The sequence below is a fragment of the Marmota flaviventris genome, chromosome Y (genome assembly GCF_047511675.1).
Source record: "Marmota flaviventris isolate mMarFla1 chromosome Y, mMarFla1.hap1, whole genome shotgun sequence".
Lineage (NCBI taxonomy): Eukaryota > Metazoa > Chordata > Mammalia > Rodentia > Sciuridae > Marmota > Marmota flaviventris.
The window spans coordinates 18,019,644-18,030,028 of NC_092519.1; the positions used below are offsets into that span (position 1 = coordinate 18,019,644).

General features: G+C 58.1%; 1 protein-coding gene across 2 annotated transcripts in view; it reads left to right on the top strand.

Moving 5' to 3' along the window:
• Positions 1 to 8,754: 8,754 nt before the first annotated feature.
• Positions 8,755 to 10,385, top strand: part of LOC114106885 (S-geranylgeranyl-glutathione receptor P2RY8) — a 26,949-nt gene continuing 25,318 nt past the window's right edge. For both annotated transcript variants that reach the window (XM_071607021.1, XM_071607020.1), the window contains exon 1: positions 8,755 to 9,257. The gene's annotated coding sequence lies outside the window, so the exon portion shown is untranslated. The remainder of the gene's footprint in view (positions 9,258 to 10,385) is intronic.

A 10,385-nucleotide genomic window follows, 5' to 3' on the forward strand; every position in this document is an offset into this window, starting at 1 on the left:
CAGAGCTTCCGATGCACCTGTCGGTCTATCCTCGTCAGCAGGACAGACGGAGAGGGGCACAGAGGTGTCACATGGTGACCACTCTGTGAATCACCGTCAGGACGAATCTGTCGTCTCCTGGTGGTGGGTGTGCAGATCAGTCCCACTTTTCCCGGGAAGTCCGAGCTCCGTTTGGCGTGTGAATTACCGTTTTCGATACCCACCGGTCACCTTCGACTCAGCCACCGCACGGCCGGCACCCGTCCTGCAGAATTGTCCCCATACAGGGCACTCAAAGTTGCACGTATTGTACGTGCATGTATCAGCCCCCACAGGCACCCAAGGTCGGTGGGCTAGAAGCATCTGTGCACAGACGTCCGCCTCAATCCGGCTGGTGGAAGATCGGGGCGTCCCCGAGATCACCCATGAGCTGCAAAGAAATCAGGAATCACATTGCCTACGGCCGCAGGTTCGCTTTAGGGAAAAGATGCATCTTAAGGTCAGCCATAGGGCCGGGCACGGTGGCCCACGTCTGTCATCCCAAAGGTTCCAGAGGCTGAGGCAGGAGGATCATGAGTTCAAAGCCAGCCTCAGCCACAGCGAGGCCCTGAGCAGCTCAGGGAGACCCTGTCTCTAAATAAAATGCAAAATAGGGTTGGGGATGGGGTTCCGGGATCGAGGGCCCCCTGAGTCCCATCCCTGGTATCAAAAAAGGAAAATAAATATATATATATATATATATCAGCCAACGCGGGGGCCCATATCTTTGGGATCGTTACCCACAGCTTCAACCAGCCACCGATGGCAAAGGTGAGGACGTGAAATCGCATTTGTCTTGGGGTCACCTCCCCGTACCCAAGGCGACGGTCAGACCTCTGTTTGGGGGGACGGTTAAATTTCCACCACCCCCAAACCCAAGCCCAAAAGAAAAACAAAAATTTAAAAAAAAAAAAAGTGCATCATCTGCAAATCAATTCTTGGAAGCAAATTGCAGAGATGAAGAAGGGCCAGGAAGAAGGGGGGGGGGGGGACTCTTGGAGACAAGCCGGAAGCAGAGGGGACACGCACTTTCTGAAGGGGGGGGGGAGAATCTGCAGAAAGTTCCGCACCCAGGTGAGGCCCCTTTCAGAGGTGACTCAGCCGCACTTCCCCCTTCCCTGGGCCGCGGTCTGTCACGCCACCCGCCACCCCCCAGAGAAGTGAGGTGTTTCCTGCAGCCCGTGTTTGTTGATGGACTCGGTTCCTCCCTCGGCCGCTTCAAAGGGGGAGCCTCCCCGCGCACGCGGTTGGCTTTGTTCCAATGCATGAAGGGTCCCCCTGCTTGGGCGCCTCGATGTCCCCACGGGGATTTTCCCGTGGGTCCCGCAGAGGACGAGAAGGGGATTTTGTTCTCCCTTCCGGAGACCCAAAGCCAAGACTCCAACCAACCAACCACCGTGGATTCAGGCTTCTGAAACAGCGAGCCCAGGTCAATCTTCCCTTCTTGAAGTTGACCTCCCTCGGGCATTTTGTCACGGTGACGGTCACTCCTGTCCCCTTCCCTTTTCCGGGTCCCGAGGGTGCCGATGGCCTTCTCTACCCAACTCCCGATCCCCAGGGTTGGGGGGAAACCTGGCAGAGAGCAGGATGGGCGTCCTGGCCCAGCAGCGTGGCATGGAAGTACATATCTCTACGTGGGCTCTGCAGCCGAGGAGAGCAACGGCCATGGGAGATGGACGATGGACCGTCCCTTCATCTATCCACTCGCCCACCCACCCATTCGTCCATCAGTCTGCCCCGCCCGTCTGTTCACCTTTCCCCCATGCACGCATTTATCAAACCAGCGAGCAGCGAACAGCCGGGCAGTCATCCGTCCATCCAGCATTCACCTACCGTTTGCCCATCCATTCACCCAACCACCATCTGTCCACCCATCCATGTACTCATTTCTCCATCCATCAGTGTATCCATCCTCCCATCCATCTGTCCATCCGTCCATACATCCACCCATCCAGCCAGCCATCCATCCATCCACCATCCACCATCCATCTGTCCATCTGTCCATCCATCCACCCATCCACCCACCAACCCACCCATCCACCCATCCTCCATCCACCATCCATCCACCCACCCACCCATCCATCCACCCATCCACCCATCCATCCACCATCCACCATCCACCATCCATCTGTCCATCCATCCACCCACGAACCCACCCATCCACCCATCCTCCATCCACCATCCATCTGTCCGTCTGTCCATCCATCCACCCATCCACCCACCAACCCACCCATCCACCATCCACCATCCACCCATCCATCCACCCATCCACCATTCACCATCCATCTGTCCATCTGTCCATCCATCCACCCATCCACCCATCCATCCACCCACCCACCCATCCACCCACCCACTCATCCATCCATCCACCCATCCACCATCCACCATCCATCCACCATCCATCTGTCCATCTGTCCATCTATCCACCCATCCATCCACCCATCCACCATCCATCCATCCACCATCCACCATCCGTCCATCTGTCCATCCACCCATCCACCCACCCACCCATCCATCCACCCATCCATCCATCCATCCATCCACCATCCACCATCCATCTGTCCATCTGTCCATCCATCCACCCACCCACGCATCCACCCATCCATCCATCCATCCATCCATCCACCCATCCATCCACCATCCACCATCCATCTGTCCATCTGTCCATCCATCCACCCACCCATCCATCCATCCACCCATCCACCATCCATCCACCCACCATCCACCATCCATCTGTCCATCTGTCCATCTATCCACCCATCCATCCACCCACCCATCCATCCACCATCCATCCATCCACCATCCACCATCCATCTGTCCATCTGTCCATCCATCCACCCATCCATCCACCCATCCATCCATCCATCCACCCACCCATCCATCCACCCACCCATCCATCCACCCACCCATCCATCCATCCACCCATCCACCATCCATCCATCCACCCATCCACCATCCATCCATCCATCCATCCACCCATCCACCATCCATCCATCCACCCATCCACCATCCATCCATCCATCCATCCACCCATCCATCCATCCACCCATCCATCCCCCCATCCACCCACCCATCCACCCATTCATCCCTCCGTCCAGTGGGTTGAGGGGGGCCTTGCCCTTGGAGGCCTGGTGGTCCTAGCCCTTGCTGACCACAACCCCGACTTGGCTCACCATCCCATCGTCCTTTTCCAATTCTGAAAGGACGGAGACGCCCGAGCACCATGGAGCTGTTCCTCCCGCAGAGCGCGTCTGGTTCCCGCCCTCCAGAGAGGATGAGGAAGCTTCTCCAGAGGACGCTGCAGATGAAAGGGCTTCCCCCTCGGCCAGCGGTCAGCGAGGCCAGCCTGGCCCACGAGCTTCCCCATCTCGCCCCGTGCTGCCCCTGGAACGTCCTTGCCATCACGCATCGGCCTCGTTTGGAGCCTAGATCTGTGTGTTCTTCCCACAGATTACGTGGAACCTGGAGGAAGCAGTTAGAAGGTCTCTACCCTTAGTGACCGCGTGACAGGTAACAAACGGAAACTTCCAGGTGGAAAGTACACCCTCCCGGAGGCTCCTCCTGCCTCTGCAGCTCCTGGGCTCCAGGTGGCCCTGGGCTGGTGGCCCCTCACTGTAGTCTCTGCCTCCGTCTCCACGGGGCTCCTCCTCTGGGTCTGTGTCCCCTCCTCTGTCTCTTGGGAGGACACGGCCATGGCATTTAAGGACATCCTGATCCAGGAAGAGCTCATCTCAGGACCCTTTGCTAATGACAGAGACAAGTGACACCCCACAAGGTCCCACTCACAGGGACCTGAGGACACGACATGGCCATATATGGGGGGGCAGGGGGAGGGGGGTCAAAATTCAGCCCACGACCCTGAGCCGTGGAGATCCGGGGAGAAAAGTGTCAGAACAAAGCCTGCAGCTGAGGTGAGCAGGACAGTCCACCTGCCTGTCCCTGGTTGTGGAGTCCACGTGCAGCCCCTTTCGGGACAAGATGACAAGAATCAGGTGTCATCCACAAGAAAGGAGCAGAAGCCACCGCTGTGGTTATTGTTAATACCGAGTGAGGTTGACGGTGACGACCTGGGGAAGACAGTGTCATTGACACAGTAGCCCGAGCGGAGCGGGACGGTCAGTGCGAGGAGCTCAACGTTGATGTGCAAGGGACGCTCGGCCGGGGTGGGCCCCTGGACACAGGTATCATTTCCTGCGTGAACAGCAGAAACTCACACCATCAGATAAAAGAGCAGAAGAGGAGATAAGGACTCGAGTGTGCGTCTCCCTGGAGGGAAGTGACGTCCCCCATGTGGCCCTGCGAGTCCTGGGGAGGGGACGCGTCCCCTTTTGTAAACAGCATGCAATTCAGAAGAGACTGATAAGGTCCTGGGCCAGGGTGACCCAAGCCAGGCGGTGGCAGAGGGAGGTCCAGGACAGTGGTCCTTGTGACCAGGGCTCCAAGGAAGAGAGACATGGAAGGGCACTGTCCTCAAGGGTCAGAGAGCCACGGTCTGACCTCAAGGACAGGGGCTCTTCTCCTGCAGCTGGGTCCTGTGGGGAGGGTGGGTGGGATTTGTAAGGAGCAAGAGTCCCAGTGACCAGGAAGGTTCCAGTTACAGAGACCCAGTTCCTGTGAGTTTTGTTCCATCCACCCATCCACTTATCCACCCATCCACTTATCCACCCAACCACTTATCCATCCATCCATCCATCCACTTATCCACCCATGCACTTATCCACCCATGCACTTATCCACCCATGCACTTATCCACCCATCCACTTATCCACCCAACCACTTATCCATCCATCCATCCATCCACTTATCCACCCATGCACTTATCCACCCATGCACTTATCCACCCATCCACTTATCCACCCATGCATTTATCCATCCATCCACTTATCCACCCAACCACTTATCCATCCATCCATCCATCCACTTATGCATCCATCCACTTATCCATCCATCCACCCATCCACTTATCCATCCATCCATCCATCCATCCATCCATCCATCCAGTTATCCATCCATCCATCCACTTATCCATCCATCCATCCATGCACTTATCCATCCATCCATCCATCCATTCCTCCACTTATCCATCCATCCATCCACGCACTTATCCATCCACCCATCCATCCATCCATGCACTTATACATCCATCCATCCATGCACTTATCCATGCACTTATCCATCCATCCATCCATCCACTTATCCATCCACCCATCCATCCATCCATGCACTTATACATCCATCCATCCATGCACTTATCCATGTACTTATCCATCCACCCACCCTCCCATCCACCATTCATCTGGCTAACCACCCGCGCACCCTCCCGCCCACCAAGTCCACTTGCCCATCACTTGCCCGTCTATCCATCCGTGCAGAAGACAGCAGGATGGACCGGGAGCCTAGTCTCCATCCTGACCACCTCTATAATGCTTTCCCGTGACCCTCCAAGCGAGCCCAGGGCCCTGCAGGTGAAGGCGGATCACAAGATGAGGGTCACCATGCACACTTTGTCCCCTATGTGCGCAGATGCCCTGAGTGCCGTGTATCCCGCATCCTAGCAACTGGACGCTGCAGGCCTTCATGGGCCCGTCGCACACCACGGACACCCAACCGCACCCGGGGGAGCCGACGGCTGCACACCCACCAAGTGTGTGGACCCTCTGTCCCTGCTCCCCTCCACTCCTGGGGCTGTCCCTCCGTCACCCCCAAGAGGTCCCCAGACCCGCCTCTCCCTGGAGCCCCCCACCTCATGAGGAAAACTGAAGGGGACACTGAAAACCGCAGTCACCAAGATGAATATCGGAGAGCACCATTTTGAAATGCAAATCAATGCAAAAAAAAAAATGGCGGACGAGCCACGGATATTGCACGTTAGGTTGGAATCGGTCAGAGTCCAGCTGGTTCCTGGCCAAGCCCAGAGGCCGGGGATGTTGGGCAGGAAAGATGTGTCCCCTAGATCCGGGTTTAGGGCATTTTCCCCCCTTGGCTAATTCTTTCTCTGGATCATTTACATAGTTTAAAAAACACATAGAGAATTGGAGACGTGGGTCGCACAGATGCGTGGAAACTCAGAGCCTATTTTTAAGTGAACATTTTAAATCTGGGCACGAACCAGACGTTGTTTTCCTCTTTTGGACTCGGGCTTCCCCGACTTTACCAGACGCTGGCTCCTACGAAGGGCCCGTGTTTGACAATTTCTCTCTGCCGAGAATGTCAACTCCTAATGCTCAGTTCACTTGGGCACGGTGGCGCAGCATTCCGTCCTGGTGGGGTAACTCGGATGCCCTCCTGATGGCGGACACTGGGACGCTGGGCATGTCCCGGGCACCTCTCTTTGGAAGCAAATTTTAAGGGACACCCCCCCCCCACACACACACACGCACCCAGGTCCTTCAAGGAACCAAGATAGTCTCTGGCCAGAGCCGGCAGGGTCAGATCCCAACGCAACCCACTTTGCAGCAGATGCGAAAAGAGGGAAACCTTCACCCACTGTGCCTCCGTTCCTTTTTCGTGGTTGCATACTAATCCACAGCCTAGCTGAAGCGCGCTCCGTGTCTCCACTCCTCCACGGATGGACATTGGGACCGGTCCCTCCCTTTGCCTACTGGGAGCTCCTGTGAGCAGGGCCACCCCCTCCCTGTTTTTCATGGCATTCACCCAAAGCACAAAAAGGTGGTGCCATCTGCATCTCCAGAATCCCAGGCCCCTGCCTGTTGAGATTCCTCGCTCCTCTGGCCAGCTGCATGCACACACACACACACACACACACACACACACCCGGGGTGTGCAGGGCGCCCCTGAGGTGTGCCCAACCCCTGAAGGGGAAGGCACCCCCGAGAGGGAGGTGGCAGAGATCAGGATCTGAGGTGCGGTGGGCGGAGGGCGTGGCGCGTCCTCTTCCCGTGCGGGTGCATCCGGGGCTCGGCGTAAACAACTCGGTGCAGGGGAGGGAGGGGGAACTGGGTCACTAGGAAACCGACTCCCGGGTGCGGCGGGGCTCCTGCAGGACCCGAGCTGGGGCCACCACGGCGAAGCCCCGGGGTCAGCTTGGCTCCCGGAGGCCGCTTGGAACCGGGGCTGTGCGCGGCGGGGTCCTGGCGCGCGCCGAGGTCTGTGTCTTGGTGAAATGATTGGCAGCCGGCACCGGGCTCCTGCCTGGGCTCCCGCAGACTCTGAGCCACCTCGGGGGACTGGTGGCCCCGGGCTCCGTGTCCTGCCACCTCCCTGGGGGTGAATCAGTCCCCTTTCCCTGTGCCTGGGGACGGAGCCTGGGTTCTCAGGATCAGGTCTCGGTGCACGATTGGTGCGGACCCCGCAGTCCCCAGCTCTGGACTGCTGTCCGAGGTGCAGGTGGGGCAGCTCGAGGTCAGCTGAGGCTGCTTCCTGCTCCCAGAGGCTACTTCTCCTGGGTCCTCCATGGTTGACGGGCAGGGGGCTCTCGGGGGCTCTGTCATAAGGACCCTCGCCCCCAGCCCTATTTTGCATTTTATTTAGAGACAGGGTCTCCCCGAGTTGCTTAGCACTTGGCTGTTGCTGAGGCCGGCCTCCAACTTGTAATCCTCCTGCCTCAGCCTCCAGAGTCTCTGGGATTATAGGCGTGTGTCACCGTGCGCAGAAATAAAGGACCTCAATCCCGATGTCCATACTGGGAAGAGAAGGTGACACCCACCCAGCGTCTCAGCTTCATCTTGGGGTTGAGACAGAGGAGGAACTGGGCAGGCGTGGACACGGCACCGTCTCTTAAGTGCCTGGGACACCCTGTGGTCTGGGGGCTCCTTCTAAGTTCTGGCCCTGGGAGGAGGTGGCTCTGGGGAGGTCCATATGGCTTGAGGGGGATTTGCATGTGCTCAGGAGGCTCCTCCATCAGACCCGGGGTCCCCGAGGGGGGCCATGACTGCAGTGTTCTAGGTCCACTCCAGCGGTCTCAAAGGAGAGGCTGCAGATCTTGCCTCAGTCTTGAAGGCCGCTGGGATCCCCTGGGGAACCCGCCTAGGTGTCCCACAACAGATGAATGGATGAAGAAAAATGTGGTCTGCATATACAGTGGAATATTACTCAGCCATGAAGAAGAACGAAGGGATGGCATTTGCCGGTAAAATGCATGGAGCGGGAGACTATCATGCTCAGCGACATCAGCCAGTCCTGTCCACCTGGCTGACCTGAGGGGCGCTCAGGATGAATCCTTTTCCGATGGCATCCCTGAGGGTGTTTGCCAAAGTCCCAAAGGGCTCGAGAAAAGCAGACCGGCCCTCCGCACGGAGTGTGGGCCCACGTCCATCAGCTGCAGGCCCCAGCGGAATCCACGCCCCCTCCAAGCTGTCCCCAGCGCCCAGGGGGGGATATGCAGAGCGTGATGTCACAGCGAGGCACCACCCCCGGGGAATGTGGGATTGAGCCATCTGCAGGGCATGTGGGTGACACGGCCCCGGGGGGCTGGTGCCTGAGATGCCACCCGTGGGGTCCTGAGATCACCAGGTCCAGGGCACAGTGTGAAGCCCGTGTCCAGGAGCAACGGGTGGCAGGCAGTAGTGACCCCAGGCCATTCACATGTGACATTCTAGCTTCCTACGAAGACAAGATGTCGCAATGCGCGCAGCTGCTCAGCCCGAGAGGAAATACGCTCTGCTCACAAATATACATATTTATCTTTCTTTCTTTCTTTTTTTTTTACTTAAAAAATAAAAAACGGAAATTTGGTCCCAACTGGGACGACAAGTCCAGCTTAGAAAAATAAAATGCTTCCTCCTTTCCCGGGTGCAGAGGTCCAAGGCGCGGGTGGAGGCTGCAGGGGGCCCCCATCCTCCGTGGAGACCGAGGATCTGCGGAGGCAGGCGTGGCGCACGGGCGCGCCGGCGGCTTCTCGGTACGAGCGAGCGAGCGAGTGCAGTGTGACAGGAAATTTCAACACAGGTTTCCTTTTCCACCTCACTCAAGTCCCCAACTGCGGTCGCCGGGCTCGCTGTCGCTGGGAGGTGGACTTTGAATAATTTGCATTTGGAGAGGGCGGCGCGGGACGCATGGCCGGCGAGTGCACGGCTGCTGCTGCTGCCGAGAGCCAGGGGCGCTTCCCGGGGACCTGGGTGCCCACACGGGCTGACTCAGAGGCACTTGAGGGGGTCTGGCGACGGGCTGGCTTCGGGAGTCCAGCGCTCCGAGGCTGGTTGGGGACGCTGTCTCGAATCCCACTTTCCCGCCCCAGACCCTGCCGCAGGGAGCTGTGACTCTGGCCGCCACAGGTGCAGGTAAGCCGCCTTGTCCTCACTTGTGCGCCTCGGCAGGGGACACGAGAGGCTTGCTGGGAGAGAGCGAGGGTCCAGCAGGGAATTGGGACATGCACAGGTCACTGACAGGCTCCCCTCGTGGAGGCACAGATGCGAAGAGAGCCAAACCTCATCAGCGCGCTTTGCAAAGTCGCAGCCCAAGTTCCCCAGTTATTCTGCTTAGAGGGGACCTCCAGAGAGGGTCCTGAGAGAGGTGGCCCCTGGGTCCCCAGCCAGCAGGGCACCAACAGGCCCGTGGTGGGCGCTGGCTCCGAAAACCCGGGTTCCCCGCGAGTTTTAATCAGAGCAAAGAGCGCGGCCCAACCGAATCCACTGAGCTTCCGAAATGTGAGTTTCAGGCGACACAAACAAGACACCCCTCCCCACCCGCCGTTGGGGTCACATTCTATAAACAGAAACCACAGTCCCGAGGTTCTGTTTTTAAAGTCAAAAAGGGGATTTTTGGGTTTCTTTTCTTCTTCTTCTTCTTTTTGTTTTGCTCCGCGGTCCTGTGTGTGTGGTTTGGTGCCCTGTGAGCAATCTTAAGAGGGGTCCTCGGTCAAAGGCGCCGCCGAGTGAGTGGCGGAAGCCACAGAGTGGGGGGGGGGAAGGGCACCCTGAGTGATCCTGTCAATCTCTCTGCTGGTCTCTGGGTCTCTCCTCGTCGCGACTCAGCCGCTCAGGAGGCTGGGGCAGGAGGATCACACGTTGGAGGCCAGCCTCCGTAACTTAGTGACAGTCTCATCAGCTGAGCAAGACTTGGTCTTCGTCCCAAGGAAAAGAGATCAGTAGGTCAGGGAGGTGACTTGTTGTCCTAGGGAAAGGACCGAGGTGTTCCCTAACGGATGAGGAACCCGGGTGCCCAGACAGAATCCCAGGGGCTGACTGCTGGCCTCCCACTTGGCTTGGAGTGGGCGCTACTAGACATCAGCCTCATTGTTTCAGAACCTTTCCGCTTTGGGAGGCGGACACCCGCTGGTGGACACCCGCTGGACAAACCCAGGCCAGTGCCCGCGCTCCTGGACAGAGCTCTGGATGCGCCCCCGGGAGGCACCCTGGGGACCCACGTGACCCCAAGGGTGCAATACCGCCCTGGGTCCAGGTTTCTGG